Source organism: Mastacembelus armatus, chromosome 21 (assembly GCF_900324485.2).
Source record: "Mastacembelus armatus chromosome 21, fMasArm1.2, whole genome shotgun sequence".
Lineage (NCBI taxonomy): Eukaryota > Metazoa > Chordata > Actinopteri > Synbranchiformes > Mastacembelidae > Mastacembelus > Mastacembelus armatus.
The window spans coordinates 5,203,534-5,229,770 of NC_046653.1; the positions used below are offsets into that span (position 1 = coordinate 5,203,534).

Sequence of the window (26,237 nt, forward strand, 5' to 3'; positions counted from 1 at the left end):
TAATAACGCATTACTAACAAATTTTGGTAATATTCCTCTTAACAAGAGTTTACCAAACATCGTAAAACATCCCTGCACCAGAGATAAAATTATGCAGGTATTTCTATTTCCTGTTGCTATTTGATGGTTGACATGACTGCAGAGATGGAGTCTATTGTGAGATGGACACACTCACATTCTTGTCCTTTTCTCTGATGAACTGAAAATAATGGAATAGTCAAGTGCAATCTATGTACAACACCGGAGGAACTCTCAACATGAAGAAATAGCCCGACCTCCACTGGATGTAGAATTGATGAACAAAATACATTTTAGAGTAAGCAATTTAATAAAACTTGTATAATTAATTGTGTAAATGATACCTCTTACTATACTACTGTGTGTAAGAAAATTTATTTGTAGATTACAGAAATGACCTTGTGTTTTAGTTGCAAATATAGTTGTGACAGATGGATAATGAAAAGCTATTTATGTTGTCTGGCCTATGCCCTCCAAGTGATAAGAATTTTTCTGTTGATCCTAAACAATAAGGTATGCATAGTTCAAAATTGTTATGATGTTCTTGGTGAAGGAGAGGCGCAGGACCCAAATGCAGGACACAGTCTTTATTTGGGCAAACCAGGCTCAGGTACAGCGGAGAACCCTCTCCGCACTGAGAATACAATACATAGTCTTCGGAACACTCCATCACTCAGCATAGGAACAAAACAGACCAAGTTCCGCCACTTCGCATAAAAACAAACACCCTAATTCCACCACTCGGCGTAGAAGCAATATTCACATGCGATCAAACATTACTAAACTTAACGGAGACAGGAACTCACAATGCAATCCTTCACAGACACACAAACTAAGAGGAGAGGTGGTGGCATCGGCAAGACCAGCCGACCCACTGGGACGAAGCTGTGGATCAGGAGAAGCAGTGGCATCGCCAGCACTGGCCGACCAACCATGACGAGGCTCGGCGTCCGGAGGTGCAATGGTGTCGGCAGGATGACCCACCTGGGTCAAGCTCAGGACCATGGGCAGAATCAGTCCTATTACCCAGTCTTTCAGAGGAACCTGACTTGGGAGTAGAGATCCCTGCCATCAGCACACTGGGACCTGGGGAGCAGAGGCAAAGCTTCAGCGGGGACGCCTTCATCGGCACACTGAGGTCCAAGGAGCAGAAGAGGAACCTCAGCGGGGACGCCCTCATTGGCACACTGAGGTCCAGGAAGCCAGAGAGGAACCTCAGCGGGGACACCTTCATCAGCACACTGAGGTTTGAGAAGCTGGGTTGCTGGAGACTCAGATTACCTCCTATGTGGCAATCGCTGGTGCAGAGGCAGCGGTACTGGGAACTCTGGTGGACTAGCCAGGGACTCTGGTGGGTTAGCTGGGGACTCTGGCAACAGGCTAGCCGGGGACTCTGGCGGGTTAGCCGGGGACTCTGGCAGCAGGTTACCTGGGAACTCTGGCAACAGGGTAGCTGAGGACTCTGGCAACAGGCTAGCCGGGGACACTGGCAACAGGCTAGCCGGGGACACTGGCAGGCTAGCCGGGAATTCAGGTAGGCTAACTGGGAGCACTGGCGGGCTTGCCGGGAAAGAAGCCTGAGGATTCGGCATCGAACACTGGGAAGCCGGCGTCAAAGACCGGGGATCCTACAGCAGGGGCGGGGCGGGAATAAGCACATTTGCCTAGCCTCATAGAAGGGCAGCCGCTTGGTCCTGTATGTCTCCAACAGCATGCGGAAGGTGGAAAAGAGGGAGACTAAGGGATCTGCCCTCCCCTTGGAGACGTAGCCAGGGAGATGCTGGACAACCTCCTCCAGCCGGGAACTCAACTCGAGTGCCTCCTCGTAGTTGTCGGTGGCTTGGAGGAGGTCTTTGACGGCATGAAGGAACCCCGAGATGTACTCCTCCTAGGGAGTCCTCCCGTCTGTGTTCGCTAGGCCCATCTGTGATTGGAGGACTCTGTTATGATGTTCTTGATGAAGGAGAGGCGCAGGATCCAAATGCAGAACACAAATGAAGGGCAAACCAGGCTCAGGTACAGCAGAGAACCCCCTCTGCACTGAGAATACAACACACAGTGTTTGGAACACTTCACCACACACAAAGAGAACCAGGAGATATATATACACAACAAACACAGGTGAAACATATCAAGGTAGTGAAACGTAAAGCTACCTGAAAACATAACCTGAAACAGAGAAACCAAATTAAAAATCCGCCCAGGAAACAGAACACCACACGGAAACATTTTTATTTACACACCTTAAGCTGTTCAACACTAGAAGTTTTTTTTTCATATAAACTAAGGAAATTTAGGAGCTTTATTAAATGTTTAAAGAAAACAAACAAACACACTGGTTAATCACTCTCACTGGGATATGGTCCAGCAGATCCCTGTGACCCTAAATAGGAATAAGTATAGATATATAGATGATGGATGGATGGATTTTGCCTGTTTGCTTGTTAGGCCAACAAATGGCAAATATGTGACTAGGATGTTATGCACAATGTGACATCATTTCATAACACAGCTAAGTAGTGAGACTTGTTATGGAAGATAGCTTGGTTTCTATCCAGTGGGCATCCATAGAAACAACAATGAAAAGCTTCAGTTTATGCTTTCTTACTTGTCTTACTTGTCCTTGTCAAAAGTGCATGTTGGACAAAGAAAGTGGCAGAAGATCATATCTCCATTCAGCTGAAATTAATTCATTCTATTCCCCATCATTAGAAGTCAATCACCCAACAATTATAATTAAAATATACTGTCAATGAGAAACTTGACTTCCTGACGTCGGCAGTGGGTTACTTGTTAAGAAGGAGGGAAATTGTTATTGACCTATGGAAAATTTCAAATCATATTTCCAAAATGTATGTCAAATTAAGGTTTGTCACCAAAAATCATTCCATTTGGTGAAATACAGTGAAGGTTATGGCAAAATTAAGAGTGAAAAATGACCCTTAGTGGATGAAAATATCCCAAACAGTACATGAGGGTTAATAGACATTTGAGGAATTTTGTGAGAGAAAGACTGCATTTGGTTTATCTTCATTTTTCGAATGTTATGAATTTATTTTATTTTTTTAAAATCTCAATCTAAATGAAATTATTTAAGATGCAATGAAATTCATTTATGTTTTTTGTGTTTGTTCAACCTTTTTACTTTTGTAGTGACGTTAACAAGCTATCGAGGCTCATTCATCAATTCCAAGTAATTAATGCTTTCAACTGACAGGTTTAGGTTTGAGAACTTTCTCCTCTCTGCCACCTAGCCACTATTTTTTCTAGCTGGCTATTGGCCTGACAGGCACCTATGCTGCAATTACCAGGCGTGTGTTCACAGCAGCTAAATTGAACAGTGCACATTACTTGAATTTCCTTTTGAGGAGGAATAAAATTTATCTCATCTCATCTCATATAACATAACATATAATAGACTATATATAAACTGAACTGTAAACCCTACCAATACACAATGAAAACATTCATCCATGCACACCCATGTTCTTGGATGTAAGCATGCATTTATGGGTGACAGGAACCCATATCCCATATGTGGAGACACACGCATGAGAAATACCCTAATTATTAGCAGTTTAAAATCAAGTACAGCTTAACATCACAAACTACAGCCTCCAAAATGATCATGCAGTTGAATCACCTTTCTGAAACAGTTAATGAAGGGAGGACTTGTTATTAAAGCACAGCTATAATAGAGCACATTAGTTCGTGCTAGATGTCTAACGTACTGTTCTTCTATTTCCTGTCAGAAGAGCAGAGAGTCAGTGTATGGCCAGTCAGTGTATAAATACACAGGGAGGAGAAAACTGAGTTGGACGTGTAATAAATAAAATAAGGTCTGAATGAGGCCATGGAAGAATGAAGGAATATGGAAGAGGTTCAAACATCATCATGTCACATATTGCATCTTAACGGGTTAGAGAGCTAATCACATATTCACACACTACTGAGGATTTTGATGCAGCAGAATCCTGTTGCAATCTCTTTCAGCGTGCTTTAGGAGAAAGAGAGCAGCCTGAATATTCAACCTGACCCAGTTAAAACACCAACAGATATTCCATGTCAATTTCAGTCAAGCTAGGTAACTCCATGTGAGCAAAACAGAATTAATCAGCTCATCCCCTAGTCAACAACATTGGCTGACAAGCAAATTGAACAAGAGGATTTCTATTATTGAAACATTAGTGGTACCCCTCTATGATGGACCGCTCATAAATATAGAAGCCCTCCACATCTGTGGTTCAGCTGAGGCAGGCTAACCATGCACAGGAAACATGATTTTTGTCTAAGTGACTTCACAGCAGTTAAGCACACGTTCTGCACCTCATCAGACCTCCACCAGTGTTCCAAAACGTCGAGCAGCAGGATAACCGAGCTCTCATCTCCTGCATGGTCACTTAACCACAACACTGACTCTCTAACCTTTAACCTAATACCTTTGGTAGTTAAGAGCCAACGGCCTGGAATGTCTGGTCCACCAAGCTCTCCTCCCATCTGACCAAACCCCATTAGACTATTTATCGTGTCCCATTTTTATAGTGCAGCATTACAATCATCTGTCACCGCAATACAAATCCATCCAACTATGCAACATAAGAAAACTCCCCAGGGTGGTGTTTACAACTTTCTTAGAACACAGTGCCTTGATAATTGATCATTTTCACTGGGTAATGTTATGATGCATTTGCAAAATAGCTTCATCTCGTTGCCCACCTCTGAATCACAAAATTGTACATTTATTGGCCCTTTTTGCATGTAAGTTCAGCTTTGCCTTTTACTCTAAAATGTGTCTAAATCTATTCTGGGGAGAGCAACCTTTTCCATCTGTTGACCTTTGTAAGCATCACAGCAGATGTGCAATGCTGACAACTGACTTCAGCTTTGATACTAAATTTGACAGGAAGGTGTTAGATATTAGATCTATGCCCCTGTGATGGGGAATCATCCGTTTTCATTATCTTTATTGTCAACTTCTTACCTAAGTGCAGGACAGTGCAAAGCCACTCTACAAAGGACAATGAAAAACTTAGCTAAGCAACTCAAGAGTATAAAATACAAAGGTGAGCTGTATGGAAACTGGGAAGTAGGGCAAAAGAAGATATATTACAGTATTCTTATATTTTTGGTAACCACTGCCTCAATAGATAAGTTTATAATAGTGACACTACACAGAGGTGAGGTAGGGCAACATGACCTGAAATTCAATTGCTACACAAGACAATTTTATTTTTAAAATTTCCCTCTGCACGAGCTTCTTGATCCTTGCAGCAGACCTCTTACTATGTTCTCATACTGAACAATAACAAGAAGATCACTAATTATAAATCTGAGTAACATTTACTTCTTATATTCGATTGGCATGTATGTATTAAAATAAGTAAAACAGGTTTTGTTGGACATTTCTTGTAAGTACAAATCTATCACAGACTAAATTACTAAAATCTATTTTAATAAAACTTTTAGGACTTCTGGATGATGTTTAATGCTATGGAGTGTCATTAGCATTACCACTTGCACAACTGAGTGCTTTGTATGAAATGTGCAATTTTCTGCTTCTAATTTGTTCTTGGCCATGCACTCATCATACTTTATGACAAAGTTGTGATTCATCTGATGGAACAAATTTCTTGAGCAATTATTTCACAACTTTTTGTTTGATTCTGCACCAGCCCTTCCTCATCTGAAACCCCAGCTGCAATTTCTCCAACATCCAAAAGTACTATAATGGTTAATGACACCAAACTGCTAAATAAAACAGTACTAACTCTGCTTCACTTTGAACAACTGCACGGAAAAGATAGAAGCACACTATGGTCAACAGTTTGCACTCTGGATTACATGTCACAAAATGCTTCATGTTCAAGTGCATCAAAGGGGTGGGCTTTAAATCACAGTTTTTGTGATGGAATTTAGTGAACATACTGACATGAGTTTAAATTACATAGGTGAGGCATATTATTACTATATTTCATGAACAACTTCATTGGAGTACATTTCAAAAGACAGTCTTCATTCCAGTTTTTATGGGCCAGTGTCCAAATCCATCTGTCAAGGGGCTATCCTTCTCTGTCATTGTGCAGACTAGCTGTGACAAGAAACAGACTTAGGGGGAACTAGGCAAGTGAAACACATCTTCAGACTTCTCCCAGTTCATCTTAATTTAGCGGTTCAACTCAAGGGGTCAGGAATTCTCTGTTTTTAAACAGAGCTGAAAACTCCATGTGGGGCAGAGTAAGAACATCTAAACAAAGCAAAAATGATTTTTCTATTTAATGAGAAACTAATTTCCCACTTGGAAGCATATCTCCTGCACATCATTAAACATTACATTTAGTGGGCCCAGTGTAGTGTAGCGGGGTCAACAAACACTGGGCCAACTGGGTTGAAATAAGAAGAGAAGTACCTTCTCTTGTAAGGAGATCTGCAATTAATGAATAACAATTCTTAAAGACACCATGGCTTGTTATTGTCAAACTCATGTTGGGTCCATGGTAGGCGATACAGATAACCAAATGTGTTTCCGAGGGAAAAAAAGAAAAAGAAAGAAAGATCTTAAACCAACATCTTTGTAAAGTCTATGACCTATTGAAGTCTTAACACTGGTCTAGATCACTGTGATGAGCTCCTGCTCATAGCTGCATTCAATAACAGTGCAGTGGTCATTGACATTGCTGCTACAATTCATCTTCATCACTTGTCATTTGCAGGCTAAGATAAATCAGCCTTGTGCTTTTCCACAAAAATAATAGCTACTGAAATGATGCAAAGCTCTACTTTAGAATCTGTTTCAGGTCAATAGATTTCACTAGTAAGTAAACCTGGTCATTATCAAACTGAATGAGTTCCAGATTTGCCATCTCAGTACTCCTGAAGAAAGACTGAATACTGTAATTGTGACATCTTCCACATTTCTAGACCAAACAGGTCACACCTGAGTTGCAGCCCCCCATTTTTATATTTGTGTTCACACAGTAAATGGCCCCAAACACAAAATGCTGGGAAATCACCACCACTCTGGAGAAATGCCTTTTATCCCTCAAGACTATGAATATAAATTAAGATGCCTTGGACTTTTAGACATACCATGTTTCACTAAAATACTTCCACCAAGTTTCTGGAAGACCACAGCAATCAGTCGTAACTGTAAGAGAGCTGATGTTCGCCTTCAAATACTGGCATGTGAAGGATTATCATCAATATTTGATTGCTTGAAAATGTTCTCTGACAAAAGAAGTCAGAAAATGGATTTAAAAATCCCAAATCAGGACTGCAGAGAAACACCCATAGAACAAAATACACTGACTAGGAGTGTGAAACAAGTATGCATCCATTTATGATTCTGCCCACATGTATAAAATCAAAAACATGGGGATGACTTCCAATAACTAGTTCAATTTTGGATCCATTTCAATTTTGATAAAATACCCAGGTTCATTCTGAGTCAACACAATGCTACTGAATTCCATACCTACACAAAACTACAAAGCTATAAAACATGTTTCAGTCTGGGAAAATACTACCAGAAATATATGAAAATATCAAAAATGATCACCAAAACTCTGAATACATGAATTTTTATGGAAAAAAAAAAGATGACGTGATTATCATGAGCAGCAAAGCCATCTGTGCAATTCAAAACTGAGGCCTGTCAAGACTGAGGATGTAGTTTTGAGCTAACTAAGGGAATTCTCTATAGCCATGGCCCCACCTTTGTGCAACAGCAAGTAAATAAATAGTTATATTAGATATATATAATAGATATAATTCTGACTGTCCTTTACTATGAAAAGTGTTATTTCTTGCATTATATGACTTGCAATGTAGAGAGACCAATTAAAGTTTACTATAATTCACTGAAAGATACAGAGAACAAAATGTTGATTTTGTTTTTTGTTTTGTTGTACTATGGGTTTGGAGCAAATGCCTTTATGTCAAATGCAATTACTACCTGTATATGTGTAGGGTCAAATATTGCAATCACAAATGCATTACTAACAGTGACAATAATGTAAGAAGTGAGGAGAGCAGCTCACTTATTCATAAGATAGAAGGGGGAAGCCTGGGCCGATCTTGTTGCCTAGGTGGATGGCCATGCAGGAAAAGTGATTAGCATCCATCACTGTCTGTTCCTCTCAGACAGCAAGAAGACGGTTACAGATGAAGTGGACACAATCGGGGTGAAACAGCAAAGCAAAGCAGAAGAAATAAGCCTGGGAGGGACAAAGATGAGCTCGGTCTGCTGAAACGAATGACAAATTTAGAACATCAGCTTTTTAAAGGGTAAGATAAGGATGGGGAAAAAGTGTGCTTTGTGAGGAGAACAAAAGTCTGAATAGCCATTGTTTGTGTGTGGGAGAGCTGGAGAATATGTACTGGGAAAACCTGTGAACTGTGCACTACAGAATATTAATATGAATCTATAATGAGAAACTGTCAGTGAAGACAAACATCAGTCTGGAGGGCATTCCCACGTCTTAGTTCAGTCTACAATGCATTTTAAACTGACAGAGTAACAACTCCACTCCTTTCACATTTTATTTGCCGTTGATAGCACCCCTTTGGCTAGGTTAACCTGGCTAACTGCCCGAAATGTCTGACTTCCAATTGTCCTCATGACAGGGGACGTTTGAAAGTAGTGTTTTGGGTTTCTGTGATCAAAGAATGGTAAACGTTTCTGGTAAATGACAAAGCATTATGAAAAGACAAAGCTGTATACCCTCCATTTGTTAATGCTGTTTTGTTACTGCCTTCTTGTATTTCCTGAAATATACCATACTCAAACAATAGGTGATCATAAATTCAATGCCAATACAAAAAAACTTGACAGCATGTTTGTTTTGGTCAAAATATTCCTGGCACATGCTGTCATCTGTGCTGTCAAGATGAAAATCTTCAGATGTACTATTATTATATTATAATTCCCTTTGATATAGTCCTTTTTGATATGAACAAAAGTTCTCTGTCCATTTTCAACTCTGTTTCTTTCTCCATAACGTGCAGTGCCTATTTACAGCAGCTTCCTGCTGTGTCCAGTCCACAGTGTGGATTTAGCTGTGAATGCAACATGAAGCTTCCCAGTATGTGATAACTTCAATTCAAAAATCAATCAACAATACTAAACTGCATACTACAGTCTGATTCACAGCTCAAATGCTCAAGATAAACAATTTCATACAGAGTGTTGTTTGACCTCCTCAGAAGACAAATGTGTTTACACCTGTTCTGAGTGGCTACCCTGAAAGGCAAGGTGAACAGTCGACCATCAATCAGAGGGGAGAGATAAGATAATAATTCAAATTTAGGGATTACAGTGCAGTCTTTTTCAAAGGCATTCTTGGTGTATAGAACTGCATTAGTACAGCAAAAGTGTGATGAAAATTAGTATGGTAAGAAAAGAAAAAAAAAAAGTGAACCAAAAGTGAGAGTGAAGTGAGCTATTTGCAGTCAGTTTGTAAAGTTGTAGTCTGATGGTCAGTAGCTTCAGTTTGACTACTGGGTAAAATGGCAGCAGGAGTACCACTGTAAGAAGGGAGAAGTAATTACATCTTGACTCATAAGGCTGAAGGAAGGACAGCATTTCATTCAGCAACAATTTCCTTTTATAATCTATCCTGGAGAACGATGTTAGCAGCTGCTGCAGCGGGCTGCAGAGACTCTTTAGTATCTAACCCAGCAGACAGTCTGTGAGAAGCCACCCTCCAGGTCTGCATCTCAGCTCCTGTACAAAAGGTTAACATGGGCTGCAGTTATTGCTGCAATTACACACTATGTTTCCTCACTGGCCTCATTTTTTGGCTATACTGCTAAACAGGTTTTTCCAAGCAGTGACCAACCAAAGCTAAAGCAAATCAACTACCAATCTCTACTTAAACCAACTCAAAATATATTGTTTACTAAAAATATGAGAACCAAGGAGGAACTGGTACAGCGCCATAAAGGTTAACCTGTCCAGCGTTCTGTATTCTGTTTTTCTGTCATTTATATTAAATGACGTAGGACAACAAACCCACAGTGAGCTATCATTGAATTCTGCAATTCTAACCTTTGCAGATGTGAAAGAGGAATGGAGAACATCAGGTGAGCACAAACATTACTCCTTATCAGTATATATTGTTCTTTGTTGGCTTGATGCTCAAATAAGCAATGGTTTTTAAGCAAGTTTTCACCATATCTTACCTTATTAACTTTGTGTTTACAGCTTGTTATTCCTGCCACCAAGTGTCCGAAACATTTGTGATTGATGGTTTAAAGATGCAATCCATAATACTGTTTGTGTATATCACCAATTCTGCTACTAACATTTCACATTTACCAAAGACGTATACAATGAAAAAAAAAAAAAGGCAAAACCTACACAGTTTGGATTTTAAAAAAAAATCTCAGTTGAAATTGATAACCTGTGGTTCTCATCTCACCTGTCCCATAAATGTTTCACATATGATCAATGATCAAAGGACCTCACTAAATGGACTGAATAAATTTCTGCTGAAGGTTTGGGGATTCTGTGTTGATATGATGACACTTGCTTTTTTTTTGTTTATTTTTCTTTTTTGTTGTTGTTGTTTTTATGCTTGGGACAAAAAATGTATCTGACCAGAGGTGTGGGTATGTTTATTCAAAAATTCCAGAGAGATGGTGGTAAATGATTTTTACCCTTCTGTTTTTACAGAATCTGTAGAACTGAAATAACTGAACAGGGAAAAAATAACTCAAGAAATACTGTAGCATAGAGGAGTATTTTTTTTTTTTTTTTGGTTTCATTGAACTTGAAAGAATACGTTGATTGAACAAATAATTCTGTATATTTTTTGTGGAGTTATCACAGTTCATTTGAACTACAATAATAATGGAAAGCAATTTAAATAAGACAATTACCTATATGTCAAAGTGTTGATGAAGGTTTGTGTCATAATCAAATTGAATCACAAACATCAGCAACAAAACAACACTGAACTCCTGTGTGTTTGCACAGGGAGGTGGCATTGTAATGAGCCCAAATAAATCTAATTAGCTCTAATGTGAATTATCTTTATGGTGGAAGCTCTCAGGCTGATAGTGTAGAAGAAAATAAATAATGCACTTGAAAAGGGCCGGTATTTACCCCAGACTGCAGTTTTGGCAAAACATCTACAATGCATAAATAGCCATTCAGGCCTGCAAGGATGAGATATGCAGTCTTTGCAGAGAAGTAATGCAGAAATTAGTCTCCCAACTAAAGTGAAAAAACAATACCCATAAAACACATATAACTCCTGCCAATTCATTACCAGAAGGAGGATAATGCAGTCATGTTGTCTCAAGCGGATAAAAAGTACACACCAGCTATAAAGGACTAAGGCCTGCCCTTTGAAATTAATGGTACTCAGCAAGAAATAAAAAAAGCCATAAAAGCGGTCTGTTTTCACTCACAAAAAGATGAGTTCTTGAATTAACTGGGGACGTCTTGGACAAACATATGCCAGCAATTTTTTAGAGGTGTTGGATCAAAAAGACGTGTTCTAAAGCTTTGGCAAAATTGGAACAATTTGGCAGCAGTATTAGTCCATCTCATTGTCTGATGTGCTAAGAGCCATCAGCTTTACATGCTTTTTGTCAGCTCTGTAAATGCTAAACAGAATCTGTCACTGTGTTATGAAATGCAGATATACAAATCCTGCTTTTCAGTAACATGACTAAAAAACGAGAGGCAGGGCTGTATATGAAGGGGTCTGCTGTGTCAAGTTTCAATGTTTGGGTTTACCCAACCATATCCCCAAGTGCTCCTCCATAAAACAGAAATATCACAGGGTACTGTTACTACAAATGCATATCTTGACACTGGCCACTTCTAACTAGTTCACTTGGGCTGTTCCACTGATAAAAGAGAGAGCATAAAATGTAGACATTTCTTCATTACATGCATTGACCAGGGGTCAGCAGTTGTTTGATACCCTCAGAGATTAAAGCTGACCTTACAGACCTGTACACACATCAATCTAAAAGCCGTCCAGAGGTATACCTAGATTTTTATTGTATTTTAATATAGTCCAATCAATATTTTTTGAATGAGAATTTTAATCCTAGCATTTGAAAATAAAAAAAAAAAAAAAGATAACGTGTAAGTCAACAAGGCTGGGCTGAATCACCAAACATATGAACACAAAGCATTATAGTGGGAGATTTTAACATTCATGTAGCTGTTGAAAATAATAGTCTCAGCACTGCATTTAATTCAATATTAGATTCAATTGGTTTCACTCAAAATCTTAGCAAGCCCACCCACTGTTCGATCATACCCTTGATCTTGTTCTGACCTATGGCCATTTAATAGTTTTTCCCCAAAATCCTGTTTTGTCAGATCATTCTTTAATAACTTTTGAATTTAACATGATGGATCATGCAGCGTTTGGAAGAAAATTCCACTACAGCAGATGTTTATCTGACAACGCTGTTAATAACTTTAAGAAAATGATTCCATCTTTATTTCCATCTATGCCATGTGCCAACACAGGGGAGGGCAGCTGCCTCAATCCCACTCCCTATCAAATTGATCATATTGTTGACAGTGCTGTAGCCACACTGCGTGAAACACTTGATACTGTGCCCCCTCTGAAAAAGAAGTTAGCGAATCAGAGGAGATTAGCCCCATGGTATAATTTACATATTTGTACCTTAAAGCAGGCATCACGAAGGCTGGAAAGGAAGTGGCGTTCCAGAAATTTAGAGGAATTTCTTCTAGCCTGGAAAAACACTCTATTAACATCTAAAAAAGCTCTCCATAAAGCCAGAACTGCATACTATTCATCACTAATAGAGGAAAATAAGAACAATCCCAGGTTTCTTTTCAGCACTGTAGCCAGGCTGACAAAAAGTCACAGCTCTGTTGAGCCCAGTGTTCCCTTAGCTCTCAGCAGTGATGGATTTATGAGTTTCTTTTCAAATAAAATCACAACTATTAGAGATAAAATTCATCAGATGCTTCCTATACCTGCAATAAATGAATCTTCTACTACAGTAGTTCTTGATCATCTGTAGGACCTCAGTTATGTTTAGACTGCTTCTCTCCCATAGATCTCTCTGAATTTACATCAGTAGTTGCTTCATCTAAATCATCAACATGTCTCTTAGACCCCATCCTGACTAGACTGCTTAAAGACACCCTGCCAATAATTAACTCGCCTTTATTAGACTTGGTAAATTTATCTCTAGTATCAGGCTACGTACCACAGACCTTTAATACTGCATTAATCAAACCCTTACTCAAAAAGCCTAGTCTTGATCCAGGAGTCTTGGCTAATTATAGACCAATATCCAACCTGCCATTTATTTCTAAAATCCTAGAAAAAGCTGTTGCTAAGCAGCTATTAGACCACTTACATAGGAATGAACTATTTGAAGATTTTCAATAAGGATTTAGAGCACATAGTAGTACAGAAACAACACTGTTAAAAGTCACTGACAATCTTCTCTTAGCCTCAGATAATGGACTTGTTTCTATACTTGTCCTCCTAGACCTCAGTGCGGCATTCAACACTATTGACCACATCTTATTACAGAAACTGGAGCATGTGACTGGTATCAGAGGAACAGCATTAAAATGGTTCCAATCCTATTTATTGGACAGATTCCAGTTTGTTCATGTCCATGATGAACCTTCCACACGCACAAAAGTTAGTTATGGAGTTCCACAAGGTTCTGTGCTAGGACCGATTCTGTTCACCCTGCACATGCTTCCTTTAGGCACTGTCATTAGGAAGCACTCTATTAATTACCACTGCTGTGCAGATGGCACTCAGCTGTATCTATCTATGAAACCTGTTAACACATACCAGTTAACCAGACTTTAAGCGTGTCTAACTGACATAAAGGCCTGGATGACCAGTAACTTTCTACTTTTTAATTCAGAGAAAACAGAAGTTATTGTATCTGGGCCTAAAAACCTCAGAAATAGCTTTTCTAAAATTATAGCTACTTTAGATGGCATAGCCCTGGCCTCCAGCACTACTGTGAAAAACCTTGGAGTTATTTTTGACCACACATAAAACAAAATTCTAGAACTGCCTTCTTTCATGTGCGCAACATTGACAAAATTAGGAACATCCTGTCTTAAAATGACTCAGAAAAACTAGTCCATGACAGGAACTAGCAGGAGAGATCATATTTCTCGTATATTAGCTTCTCTTCATTGGCTCCCTGTAAAATACAGAACAGAATTTAAAATCCATCGTCACATACAAATCCCTTCAAGATCAAGCTCCTTCGTACCTTAAAGACCTCATAGTACCATATTATCCCAACAGAGCGCTTCGCTCTCAGTGTACAGGTCTACTTGTGGTTCCCAGAGTTTCCAAAACCAGAATGGGAGGCAGAGCCTTTAGCTATCAAGCTCCTCTCCTGTGGAACCAGCTCCCAGTCTGGGTTCAGGAGGCAGACACTCTCTGTATTTTTAAGGCTAGACTTAAAACCTTCCTTTTTGACAAAGCGTATAGTTAGGGCTGGCTTCAGGTAACCCTGAACCATCCCTTAGTTATGCTGCTATAGGCCTAGACTGCCCAAGGACCATTGGTGCACTGAGCATTGAGGTTTTTTTCTTCCGTTTAAGGGAGTTTTTCCTCTCCACTGTCCCCAAGTGCTTGCTCATAAGGGATTTGTTGGGTTTTTTGTTTTTGTAAAGTGCCTTGATGATATTTTGTATTGTGATTTGGCGCTATACAAATACATTGAATTGAATCTAATCACAGACTTGTGTACAGTTATGTTAATTTGAGTTTCAAAGGTAATCTATGAATCATATAAATCACAATGAATGTTGTAAGCTTACAGTAGTAATATTTTTAAATTACCCTTGCATTACAAATCTTTGGCCAATTTGGAACAATTTGATCACACACATTTAAAAATACACTATTAATAATTAACAGTATAAATGTTTAACACCATTAATGAGGAAAGAAACACACAATGGCTGTTGTCTCTCTGTTGTATTTCTGTAAACACAACTTGCTAGAGAAGAAAATCACCGCAGTGGAAGACAACTTTAAAGCACAGCAACTCTTCTGTTAAAGGTGATTACCACACCACGGGCATCATAGCGGCTAAGATGAGTAGGCACATGGCTCAATACATGAGCGGGGCCCAGAAAGGAATGGGTAAGGACACCAGGGGAGCAAAACACCAACTACTGGTGGATAAAGCGGTCGCTCGAGACTGTAAGACCAGGCAGACCAACCTGTGCACCGCCTGGATTGACTACAAGAAAGCCTACGACTCAATGCCACACACATGGATCCTGGAATGCCTGGAACTGTACAACATCAATAGGACCCTAAGAACCTTCATAAGGAACTCAATGGGACTGTGGAAAACAACCCTAGTAGCCGATAGCACAAGTCTCCATCAAGTGCGGCATCTACCAAGGAGATGCTCTGTCCCCGCTGCTGTTCTGCATAGGCCTGAACCCCCTCAGCCAGATCATCACTAAGACTGGCTTCGGATACCGACTGCGAAATGGGGCAACCATCAGCCACCTCCTGTACATGGATGACATCAAGCTGTATGCCAGGACTGAGCGAGACATCAACTCACTGATCCACACCACCAGGATATACAGCAACGACATTGGAATGTCCACACTTGTGGTCGAATGATAACAAAGAGAGGGAAGGTTGTCAGGACTGAAGGAGTTGAACTCCCAGAAGGCAGCATTGCGGATGTTGAGGGCAGCTACAAGTACCTTGGAATCCCACAGGCAAATGGGAACCAGGAAGAAGCCGCAAGGAAAGCAGCCACAGCCAAATACCTACAGAGAGTAAGGCAAGTCCTAAGAAGTCAGCTAAATGGGAAGAATAAGGTCCAAGCCATCAACACCTACGCCCTGCCGGTCATCAGATGGCATAATAAGCTGGCCAAAAGAGGACATAGAAGCCACTGATGTCAAGACAAGGAAGCTCTTCACAATGCATGGAGGACTTCACCCCAAATCCAGCATCCTGAGACTGTACGCTAAGAGGAAGGAAGGAGGCCGGGGACTGGTGAGCGTCAGAGCCACCATCGAAGATGAAACAACCAAGATCCATGAGTACATCAGGAAGATGGCCCCAAGCGATGGAATACTTAGTAAATATCTCAGGCAACAGAAGCCCGATGCAGAGGAAGAAGAGCAAGAACCATCATAGCAGGACAAACCCCTGCACGGCATGTACCACCGACAGATACAAGAAGTGGCTGATATCGAAAAGTCCTACCGGTGGCTGGAAAAAGCTGGACTGAAAGACAGCACAGAGGCACTGATCGTAGCAGCACAAGAACAGGCCCTGAGCACAAGATCGATAGAGGCCGGGGTCTACCACACCAGGCAGGACCCCAGGTGCAGGCTGTGCAAAGATGCCCCTGAGACAATCCAGCACATAACAGCAGGTTGTAAGATGCTAGCAGGCAGAGCGTACATGGAACACCATAACCAAGTGGCCGGCATAGTGTACAGGAACATCTGTGCCGAGTATGGGCTGGAGGTCCCAAGGTCAAAATGGGACACACCTCCAAAGGTGAGGGAGAATGACCGAGCTAAGATCCTGTGGGACTTCCAGATACAAACCGACAAACAGGTGATGGCTAACCAACCGGACATAATAGTGGTGGACAAACAGCAGAAGAAAGCCGTAGTGGTTGATGTAGCGATCCCAAGTGACAGCAACATCAGAAAGAAGGAACATGAGAAGCTGGAGAAATACCAAGGGCTGAAAGAAGAGCTAGAAAGGATGTGGAAAGTGAAGGCAACAGTGGTCCCCGTGGTAATCGGCACCCTCGGGGCTGTGACCCCCACACTGGGAGAGTGGCTCCAACAGATCCCAGGAACAACATCAGAGCTCTCAGTCCAGAAGAGCACAGTGCTAGGAACAGCTAAGATACTGCGAAGAACCCTCAAACTCCCAGGCCTCTGGTAGAGGACCCGAGATTGAGGAAGACACACACACACACCACCCATAGGGGTGAGACGGGAAATTTTTTTTTTTTTTTTTTATATATACACAGTATAGGTAAGCCATAAGTCCAACAAGCTACCACAGGGTCTTGATCATGCACAGGGCTGTAATTTACTCCAAAGCAAACAGCATGCATCACCCAATGGAGGTGGACATGAAATATTTTTGACCACCAACAGGCAGGTAAGTGGGATGTTAACAGCTACAATTTTCACAACAAATTAAATGTCATCTTCTCTGAATATGTGATAAGGACAAAGTTGTACAGAATGATGCAAAACATCAAAACTGTTAACTGATTTAGCATTCAGTTCATGTCTAATGTGTCTACTTATAGTTGCCATCACTATCAAATTTGCCATGTTTCTCATACCATTGGCTTGTCTCTTACAAAGGTAGAAAAATATTACACAGCAGAGACTTTAACAAAATCAATCAAAATGCATAAATTTATCCATGCATCCATTTATCCTTCACATGCACATCATAATGGGGACACAACACTTGAACATCCTATTTTAAAAATAAATAGTAAAAAGACAGTAAAAAACTCTTAAACTATGTCAAATGTCATTCTTTCAGGGCTTTTAAGCTTTACACATGCCATGCATTATATTCAGACATTGAAGGCAAGAAAGTCTAACATAGAGAGACAGAAACAGCACACAGCATGCAGCGCCAAAGATAGACCACATTAGATCAAATCAGCTGCTGCGATTTGCCTCAAATCAGAGAAGGTCTAAAGTCACAGTCTGAAGCAATAACATAATGAGCCTGATGGGAGCTTTCTTCCCATCAGCTCGTCTGCTCATTGTCTTCCGTCATTTGCTTCCATTGTCTCTGATTTACTCACAAGAGCAATCTGACCTATCCCTGAGGTTGACATGTAGAGAAATACATTTCTCTACATGTCATTGGGCAACAGATGGTTATGAATCGAAAAGCACCTTTTGTATTCACTCCTAGCAGTTAAAATTAAAAAGGCTGTGGTTATGGCTGCAAATTAATTTCATGTAACTTGGAAATATCCAAACGACAATTGAAAACATCTAATTAAAACATATTATATTTAGTGCTGAAGTGTTTAGGACTGAAAAGATGAGTGAATAAATTACAACAGAAACATTCAAGTAGGACATTTTTCAAGTAGAGTGTAAAACAAGTTTTTTTTCCTCAAATGTGCTTCTTTTCTCTGTTCAGTTTTATCTCAAGGTAATTCTCTAAGTTTTGGACTGTTTGAACAAAAGCAGAAAATTGAAAAACATCACCCTGAGATTTAGGAACCTGCAGTGGATATTTGGCATTGTTTTAAGAGCTTTTAGAAAGTTAATAATTAATCAAGAAATAAATAAAATTAATTAGTAATAATTAAAACATAACACACATTAAAATAATGTGAACTCAGTATGATTTCACTAAGTAATTTAATTGGTCATTATTTATCCAGTTACTTCATTTACATCCATAAATACTACATTTAATCATTATAGTTTCTGACAAAAATCACTCATAGCATTTGTCTTTATTTTTGACAGATTTAAGAAATGATTTGTTCACCAGTAAAAGATTAGATGCAATAATCCTACATGAAAAGGAATGAAATTTTGGTCGACTATAAAGGTGTGGTACATTTCAGATCTGAAGAAAAGGTCCACTTACTGCACATTTCTGAGAGCTTTGAGCCACATCTTGTGGTTCTTTAGTGAAGTGAATTTACCCATTTGTCAATGGCATTGTTAAAATTGGTATCAGTGGCTGAAAGCGCCAGAAAATCTATAGTAAGCAGACATGTTAAGTTACTATTCTCTAGGTCAATGACGAACCTTCAAGCTTGTACTGTAATGTATGCTGTACACAGGCCTGACAGATTTATTTTTTAGACTGACACCACTAACACAACATGACATTTGTTATGTTCTTTTACACCATGAATGCATAAGATAAACATTTTGGTATCGGTCCCTTAAGTTTGGCACACATGGTTTAAGTGGAAGCCAGTCATAAATAAAATAATTGTATCTTTATATATACCCATACATAATTTAAAAATATTAGTACTGTAAGGTTACAACATTCATTGTGATTTGTATATAATAATGATTCATGGATTACCTTTGAAACTTAAATTAACATAACTGTGCTTGAGCCTGTGATTAGACATCCACTCTGACAGCTGGATTTCAAAAGCTCACTGTCTAATTAATGGCTTTGTTAAAAGCAGCCGAAACAAATGAGTCACACTGCATTACAGACAGAAGATATTGTTTACCAAGCATACTGTAGTCTTGCACACGTGATAAATGGCAGACTGACTGAGCTATTGTTTTTCTTCATCATATTTCTGCTGCTTCCCTTGATGTCAGTACTAACCTTGTCAATTCGGGGTGACACCCTGTGTATTTCAACTCTGATCATACTTGCAGCTACCAGCACTATCAATGACTCTGAAGCTATATATTGCATAAACAGTTACTGTGAAGAAATTGATATTCCTAACCTCTGCATTTTCAAATTTCATCAGATAATAATAGCACCTTGGGAGGAGACTGCATGGCAACTGGTCAGACTGTTTAGACTAAGGCACTAAATGCTGATCTGGCATAGACATGACTGTGGGAAATATTTTCACAAAAAGCCATTTTCATTCTTGTCTGTAATGTGGCACTCAAAGAGCAAGGCCAATAAGCTGTTTCATTTATCACACTGAAAGTTTTCATTAGGTCCAGCAGCTCGTTGCATTCTCTTATTTATCAGATTTATTTATCCTTGACTCATTTGGCTTTTTAAGAGAGTGGGGCCAACTACTGTACTGTTTGTTGAGACAAGGAAATCTCCATGATGGAAGCTCTTTTATCTTTGGTTTTGACTTTACGGTATATATGTTTATGTAGTCCCACTTTGTTATGAGGCATGATTCCATTACATCAATCGGTAAACATCTCCTTTTCAGTTAGCTATAGTCTGTATCCAGGCAGTCCCAACTGTGGTTTTAAACCATTCTTTACCTTTATTTACTACTACAGAAGACACTGTTTCTTTACATCTTACAAACAGGGATGCACTGATTCTATATGCTGAAATTGAATTGCTATAAAAACATTCTGTGTATCAGGTATTGTCTATTACATGAACAAGTTTCTTTATGAGATTATAGATAAATTAGGTTGCCTACTTTGTTTTTAGTGCCAGATTTACCTTACATAAAAGTGGTTCTAATGAATTCCACACAGAAGGGTCAGGAGATTTTTCAATTTGGCAAAAACATAATTCTGGTATCAAATTGGTACTGAGTATTGGCATACGCTAAATCCATTTACCAGAGTCAGTATCAAAAAAATAAATGCAAGATCACAGCATACACACTAGATATGCAACAATTCTCAATATAATATTGCACCATTCGGTACACCACTCACAGTACAGTACGCGCTTGTGAATTATGAGACTATTGATTTTACATATAACTACTTTCCATTAGGGATGGGCATTTCAAGCTAAAATCCTTTTTGATATTCATTGACTATTTGAATATTATTCGAAGATTTGAAATTCATATGACGCCATTAGCGTGTAATTCCAGGCACCAGTAAAGGTAAGGGAAAACCATAGCACTTTGTTTATAAAAACAAAACCAAAATCGCAGGAAATGTTTGATGTTTTTCAACTTCATGACTATTAGAATATATGAAAATCATAGCCCATCCTTAAGTTTCCAAGCATTATATGTCTCTCTGAATTGGCTCTGTTTGTGTGTGCCTATGAGTCCACACACTGGCATAAGGAAATGGTGCTCTACAGATAAATATCCAATCTCTATGCGTTAAAGTTGGGGAAAGCTAACAATACTGGTGTCAGATTTTACCAGTAGGATAACTGCAGCATGTTGTTGCATCCCTAATCCCTGTTAACATCATACCAGTTTTAGGTCTAATATAGATTGTCTTTTTTGTTACATTCCTGATGACCTTTGCATCAAAAGATATCACACATAATGTAAAGTCAATAATCAGGTGTTTATGCAGCACACATTAGAAATGTAATTGAAACAACTTCAGTCATGTCTCATGCAGTTTTACCACCACCATAGATTATTACACTACTTTTCAAATGAAGTGTGATAATCTGTGTGGGACCTTTAAAATAACTTCTGCTGCAGGAAGTAGCACAAAAATGTTATTTTCAGCTCAAACAAAGCACTGCATGTAAAATACACCTTTAAAAGTGCCTGGGTATTTAGAGATATAAATTTATTTTTTTCTCTTTGTGGTTCTTAAAATATTTCCAGAATGACACATCATACAACCAACAAAGAAGATGCATTAGCCATGGAAAGGAGCCTCTGTTTAATGAAACAATAACTGTCTCTTTCCAGAAAAAAAAAAAAATAACACACCAGAAACAGAACACAGCTTTGGATTAGGCAGTAACGTGCACAGACACAAGGCTCCCTCAGCTGTCTTGATTAATTGAGATGTATAATAACTGCGGAAAGGATTAATTCAATAGCAAAGATGATGAGACCAAAGGCTTTGACATTTGTGAGTGCCTTGCAAGACAAAAATATCAATTATCTTGACTAAAGCAAGTCTCTGGTGTGGTTTTAGTACATAAGAAGGATTTTGTTTTGACAGAAACATGATGAGTATAAAAAAAAAAGTGAGCCATAGGGCTGGGCGAGATGGCCTAAAAAAAAAAAAAAAAATTCGATTTACAATTTAAATCATTTTTTACCCCAGCAGGTATGCTTGTGCTGTCTTATTCATTTCGTAGGGTGCAACATCGCTCCCACTCAGCAGCATGCCTCTATTTGAGGTGCTGCAGTAAACTGGCCATACTGCTGCCTTTGCTAGCAACAGACTTCAAACACACTTTGCAGCAGGGTGTTGTTCTGCGTCTGACGCCGCAAAGCCGAACCAATTCCAAGTTACGGATGACACTGTTTCTTGGAAACGAGTTCTTCCCTGCTCGCGTGGAGGGAATTAATCGATAAAATCGGTTTATCGCCCAGCCCTAGTGAGTATTAAGTATAGTATTAAGAGTCACTGTAATCTTCCTCCTCAATTTTGGTTCCAGAGGTAACATCTGGAATAGTCATGGTGGATGAAAAAGTGTTTGATGTTTCCACCTGAACATGAGGATGAAGTCACTTCAGCTTTTTAGCAATCTGACAACAAACAGCTCTAGCTGAAAAGATGAACCTGTCGTAATACAGTTTTTGGTGACAGTGAAAAATGGGAAGCAAGGGCTGATGGTGATGTTATCAGTCGCTGTGCGATTTTGCACTGATAGATGATATATCTGCTAAGCCATCTGAAGGAAATGAGTGGTAAACATAAGCACTATCAGCAATACAGCAGCGATATACGATTTTTTAATTTGCCAAGATTTAATAATTGCTCAGAGGTGATAAACCAATTCTGCAACTGTCATAAATAAATACTGACGGACATAAGGCTCACACACATGCAGTGCAGCACATTCTAACAAGTCACCTGCACCTATCAGTTGAAAGCAGCCTCATTCTCAGCATGTTCAACAAAACATGAATGATGTGAACTAACATGCCAACACAAAAACACTATATAATGTGTTGTTCAGCCTCCAAATAAAACACATTTAACCACACTGCCTCATAGAATCACACAAGTCATTCAGATGTGTGAGCTACACACATACATACATACAGGGATTCGTTACAGGCTCAAATGAAACAGAGCACCACCGCTATTGTTGGAAGAAAACTGAATTTTTAATACAACTAATTTCCATTATTGTTTATGCCAATTATCAAAAACAAAACTGAAAGACCATATCTTAAAATGACCAAACTGTCCAAAACCCAAAGACATTTGTCACTTTTACTCTATTAGTTTGAAATATGACACATCTGCAGATATCAGGCAATGTCTTGTTAACACCAACAGTACAAACGAATTAGTAAGCAGATATCCTGTTCCTGCCCTGCTTGTGCTCAAAGTGATCTTTAAAGTGTAAGTCTGTACTTAGTTTAAAATCTGCTGACAGTAAATACTTAGCGAGATGAGACAGCAATTCATCCATCCATTATATATACCCGCTTATTCCTAATTAGGGTCATGGGTAGGGCTGCACCTATCGATCATTTTTGGAGTTGAGTATTGTACTGAATATTTCAGTGATTACTCGAATAATTGGATGAAACTGACTTATGCATTTATAAACAATAATTCTATTGTGTAAACAACATGTTACCTTAAAATGACATTACCGAGTGTCAGCTCCACTGAGTGAGCCGGTCTGGTTCACAACCAGATGCTTTCAGTTCAGATGTTGAAGCATTGACAAAGTGTTGTTGTGGTTCGCCAGTTCTACTTTACAATACACACATTGCACCGTGTTGTCATCTTTTTTAAGTTTGAAATGATCCCAAACTTTGGACATCTTCTGCCTTTTACAGACGGTTTGTCTCTCTGCCATAGCGCCAACTTTTGATACAGAAATGCGTTGTGCGACAGTGATTATGGTCCGTGTGATCACTGATCAATGATCCCTATGCGTAGCAGGTCCAATAATGCAAGTGATAGTAATTAAACTAATACTCAAGGCAAAGAATTTGCCTCAACAATTTTTTTAATCGAATTCATTGATTTACTTGAGTATTTAGTGCAGCCCTAGTCATGGGGATTTACTGGAGCCTATCCCAGCTCTCTTTGGGTGAAAGGCAGGGGTACACCCTGGACAGGTCACCAGTGAGACAGCTATTATTTTCGAAATATGCAAAAATAATAACACCATAAATTGTGGAGGATTTTTAGCTTATATTCCGCATTTTATACTAATTTATATTCAAAGAAAGAACAGTATTGTTCACTTGTTGAATACAGAGGAAATAAGAGTTCAGACTAAATGCTTAACGGTGCTTTATGCTGCAACTAATATTTACCTGCTGTTAAGGAACCAACGTAACTGGAAACACCAACGAAACATAGAGCATATACAGATATTCGCCATGTGCTGAAACACATAAAATATTAATTTGTGTTTATTTCTTTTTCATAAAATATCCCATAAAATATATATAGTACCACTGACATATCAAATGATTGCATTTTTGAGTATCATGAAAATGGTATAAAACTGTAGGACATGCCAAGCAAAGAAAAGCAATGATGTGCCAAAATTCCTCCAAATATGTGTCATAAAACATTGTTTTGTTAAATCTGCTTGTTATTGTATTCTCAAGCAAATATTAATTACAGGAAACTTGTATTAGATTTGTTTCCACTTCTAAAATGTGTGTATTCACAGATTTACAACATTGTCAGCAGTTCTCAGTTTTAGGATCTGGGCACTATTTATGTCTACAATAAATTAGGAAGAAACTTACCTATTTCAAATGCAGCTGAATCAATGACATCTGCACACAACTGACAGCTGACTTACTTCCACAAGACAACCCCACTGTTTTAATACTTTGTGGTGACCAAAAGCTCATCCAAGCCCATAAAACCAGGGTTGCAACACACTGGGTGCCAAGACAGTTTAAGCTGAGTAAGACTTTGTCAACTTAAATGACCTTTATTTAACTGTGCTGAAAGTCAGACTGCCATGACCACATTGTTTTAGTTCTGGCAGAATACTAGGAACCTGAAAAAGGCCCCCCTGAAATGCAATTTGCAGAAGCCTCAAGGCTAATTCATGCTGATTTTCTACAGCATACAATATGAGCCACTTGGAGAGCTGCTATTCATTTACTGCCACCAGTGGCTGAAAAAATCCACAGCTTGTTCGTTCAATGGCTATTACAGCAATAACCCGCTCAGAGACACACTAGAAAACAAAAATATATATCTGTGAATCAGTGATCACTGTTGACTTCAACAAGTCTTTCCAAAACATTTATTTCACAATCACAGAAAGCAGTGATTCATAGGCCGTGAAATGCCTGCAGACAGACTTTTCTCCCTCCTCAAATACACACACACACACACACACACACACACACACACACATATGGTCAGAAAGTACAAAACAGTGCCTCAGAAGATATTTAATATTTGGCCAGAGAGCGGAACAGACATACAGCACCGTAAAGCAGGTCCCGTTTTCTTCTTTATCTTTACTGTAGATACAGACAGTGTACGTAGACAGTTGTTGTTGTACGCCAATATGTAGCTCCATCATGAACCGCAGTGACAAACTATACCGAAGGTCACCGCGAAAACAAATGGCATTATTGCGACCAACAGCGAGCAGTCAAAATGTCAATAACTGTGTCACAACGAGTTCATACGCAGATATCCGCCGCGTTTTACATAAAAGTGACGACTGGGTAAAAAGGTAGAAGATTTCCATGCCTAAGAAGAGAGCGCAAACTCGACGTGTTTGCTCACAGTCCACCTTGCATGGACTTGCGCAACAAAGTTTCCCGTTAGGTCCGAAGTGAATTTAACACAAATGTACTGCACTGCAGAATATAACAAGATGACAAGGACTGAGATGTTCTCAGCAACAGTGTCAACTTGGAGTTTTAATGGTACCGTTAAACAACAAGCGAAAGTGTGCTCCAATAAACAAAAGACTGTTGCCAGCGGCCGCGAAAGTCGACAGCGAACATTAACTCAAAGCTGCTCTAAAGCAATCTCAGCTCTCAACGAGACGACCAACAGCAGGCCGCCTTTTTACTTACTCCTGAGCAAGATGAAGTCCGAAAAGTCCCGGAGAAGGAAAAAATAAGCCCACGGTGTGTGCTCAGCTAGCCGCAGTCCGAGCTCCACATCCAGCAGTCTCATTCCCTCTCCTCCTGCTCCGTCCTCTACAGCTGCTCTGTGCTGACGTCAACAGGCGCTCCGTCTGCTTGGTTGGCAACTTGAATAATACATGGAAGAGGAGGGGAGAGACCACATCACAGGGGCTGCCCTGTCACAAACAAAGACAAAGAAAACTTCAGTGACATTTTAAAATACACACCAAGTTGATGTCTGTGAAGTCCCGCACTCTTTGTCTTTCTGGCTAAATGATTTCCTGAAATCAGCTTGTCAGTGTCTTTTGTCTTTGGTAATAGGGCAGAGTGTGGGATAAGTTAGTCAGGTATTTACATACTGTATTAACCTTAGCTAGCCTGGAAATTTCTATTACTTAATTCTCTATAAGGAATATAAAAAAGTAAGTCGTGACAGCGCCTCAGCAATGTCACCAGGTGTTTTCTACAGAAAGTAGGTAAGGCCTGCTTTTTTCCATTAAAGCGTCTGATTAGACGATGTCATTGGCTACCTT

At 39.4% G+C, this 26,237-nt stretch overlaps 1 protein-coding gene across 2 annotated transcripts in view; it reads right to left on the bottom strand.

Annotated features, from left to right (window-relative positions):
* The window catches only part of gulp1a (GULP PTB domain containing engulfment adaptor 1a), a 75,648-nt gene extending 49,840 nt beyond the window's left edge, over positions 1-25,808 (bottom strand). The window contains exon 1 of one of the 2 annotated variants that reach the window (XM_026294723.1): positions 25,651-25,804. The gene's annotated coding sequence lies outside the window, so the exon portion shown is untranslated. Of the gene's footprint in view, positions 1-25,650 lie in introns of both variants that reach the window. The other variant, XM_026294725.2, reaches the window with a different exon arrangement.
* Between the last annotated feature and the right edge of the window lie 429 nt (positions 25,809-26,237).